The sequence below is a fragment of the Centruroides sculpturatus genome, unplaced genomic scaffold (genome assembly GCF_000671375.1).
Source record: "Centruroides sculpturatus isolate CEXI.00-Female unplaced genomic scaffold, Cexi_2.0 scaffold70, whole genome shotgun sequence".
NCBI classification, from domain to species: Eukaryota; Metazoa; Arthropoda; class Arachnida; order Scorpiones; family Buthidae; genus Centruroides; species Centruroides sculpturatus.
Genome location: NW_019384571.1, coordinates 734,855 through 737,601, shown reverse-complemented (window position 1 = coordinate 737,601; position 2,747 = coordinate 734,855). Strand labels below are relative to the sequence as shown.

General features: G+C 33.0%; 1 long non-coding RNA gene across 1 annotated transcript; it reads left to right on the top strand.

The window, feature by feature from the left end:
• Positions 1–387: 387 nt before the first annotated feature.
• Positions 388–1,262, top strand: LOC111624203. Its single transcript, XR_002756532.1, has 3 exons — positions 388–566; positions 745–822; positions 922–1,262. It is a non-coding gene; the product is annotated as an uncharacterized LOC111624203 (long non-coding RNA).
• The last annotated feature ends 1,485 nt before the right edge of the window (positions 1,263–2,747 follow it).

Genomic DNA, 2,747 nt, shown 5'->3' with positions numbered 1-2,747 from the left:
AACAATCTTTATTAGAATTCCAATTTTCAGGAAGAAATTCGGAGTTTTCTTCCGAAAACCAAGTTTGGCCCGAACGCACGCATTTCATTCCATTCTGAATCATAAAAGAATGGAGACAAACTAAAAATGCATCCGATTTCTGTTTAATTTCATTTTTCACAGCTGCGTAACATATCTCTAGTATTTCATTATCTATAAAATTACATAAAAATTCAAGAAACAATTTAATTATCTTATTGCTTTTTTTCTACAACAATTAGACAATTAACCTTCTGAATAATAATTAAAATATTATTTTCAGTTATTGTTGACTATGTAGTGTGTTACTTTTTTATTCATACTTTTGCTATTAATAATGGAATTTATAAAATAAAACAAATTAAATAAATGAATATGTATCTATTAATAGTTTTCCGAATTTTATTAACATATCTAACCTATAAATAGGAATTTCCTATAGAAAGTCCTTCCGGGAGGCATCATTTCTTGGCAGATCACTGGTGTTGTGTCTCCTTACCCTCATTAATCTACTTCTAATGTTAGAGTATATGGTACAAGTACGAAAGGTCTATATAAATTTTCTGTAACCTAGCTTTTCTAGTCTACTCTTCTTACATTGATATTATATTTCTCATATATATGAAACCTGAATTAATATTTTTAAATAATAATTCAATAACAATTATATAAACTTTTATAATCACTATTTTAAATAGTATAAAGATTACTATTTTTCTTTTACAGTTTTTAAATTCCTATTTATGCTAAGATCTCTTCTAATTGCATTTTAGTATCTTAGAACATCTAATGCTGATTAATATCGTACGAATACTTATTTATGCATACATAGAAATTACATGGCAGATAAAAATTTTGTTTACATGAACGGTTCCGATTACATTTACATGAATTTTCCATTAGGTGATTTCCTGGACTTCAACTAAAGATGAGCCCATCAGTGATCGAGTGAATAACATTATTGAACACTAGTTACGAGTTTGCATCTTACCAATGGGATTTTCCGAGATTTCTTCACATGTCTAATACCTAAATAGGAGCCAGTTTCTTATAGAAAGTGCTCTCGAAAGGCACCTTCTCCTTAGCAGAAGCTTTTTATTCTGTTAATTTGGAGATTCTGTACATTTTGTTGAAGAAGCTGCGTCTGTCTCTATGGATCATCGGATGGACATAGTAGATCGCCAGATAGATCGATCCTCGCCATTCAATTTTCGGACGACATCAGTGGCACACTCAGAGAGAGCCAAGGGACCTTGGCATCCTTCAAAGAAAAAGGAAAAAACACTAGAAAATTTTCCAAAATTATTTTCCTAATTAAAATTCATTTTTCAAAAATATACATTGTGTCGTGTCTTCCATTTCTACACTACTTATAAATTGGCGATTACATAAGGTAAGAATTTTATTGTATTCGCATGAAAAATTTTTTATCCGATCAACTCAGCTCCCCAAGATCAAATTCTGAGTGCGCCAATGGTCGACTCTATCCTACACAATAGGCTGGATGACAAACTTCAATGCTGAATGACAGTAACTTAGATGAGGGTAATCCATAAATGGCTTTGGATCTTTATGACACTTCGCCAGTCACTTTAAACTCTTATATTGTTAAAATATTAAAACACTTATTGATAAATATTCAAATATCTTGACGTCTGTGACTGACTGCTCTTCGCCTTATTGAATTATCTAATATACGGGGTGTCCACGTAAACATCTATTCAGGAGCAAGAGATCTAATCAGCATTGTTTAGGTTAGGTTAAGTTTGGAGAATATAGATTCCAACGGATACAAATACACCGAATAGTGCAAGTAGACTAGCCTCTCGCTGTACATTTACAGGATTATTGCCAGAGGATTGGTAGTATTCGAGTGTTCCTCCTCATAGAAATCATCAAACATTTATTGATGGATAGTCACGCGGTTAAGGTGGCAACCTACCACTCTGGGGCCCTAGGATCAATACGGACGGGTCGAAAAACTTCAGGAATTTTTGTGAGGTTAGTCCTGATATGTCGGACTCCATTCTTTACTATTCGGATGTCCCATCATTGCTTGCCGAACCCGTAATGGTCTTGCTAAAAAGATCATCTTAATGCCTTTTTAAAAGGAGCTTTTCAGAAAGGTGCTCTTAATACTTCAGCGCGGAAAGTTAAAAAACATCGGATATTACATTGACATGACGTGCATTCATTCTGTTGCTATCTGCAACCAACACAAGATACAGAGGATGCCGCCAGCGATTTGAGTGAATATATGAAAATGATGTTCAATATCAACAAAAAAAGTCTCATTCAATTCTCCATGTATGAATTCCTATGTAGTAAAATTAACATATCTTCAGTACTTTCAGAACGAAGGACTTTTGAATCAATTTGAGGAAGAATCAAAAGTCATTCAGTCTTTTCATTCCAACATATCTAGCATTGCTAACATAGCTACATATCGTCTCCTTCTTCTTTATTGAAAGCCTTATATATCTCTAAAGCTTGAATAGAGAAGAAGACATATAGCTTATATATATNTCTTTTCTAATGCAGAACTCGAGTTATCTTGTTCTTAAACTGTTCAAATTTTATCCTTAGGCTTCTCTTGCCTCTAAAATTTATTCAACTTTATTATGTTATTATTCAAGGCTTAGTTATAGGGAAAGTTTGTAGGGTTACTTGGCTCAGATCCCGAACAAACAGAGAGCCTCTAAATTTAATCTTCCACATAAAAACATGAT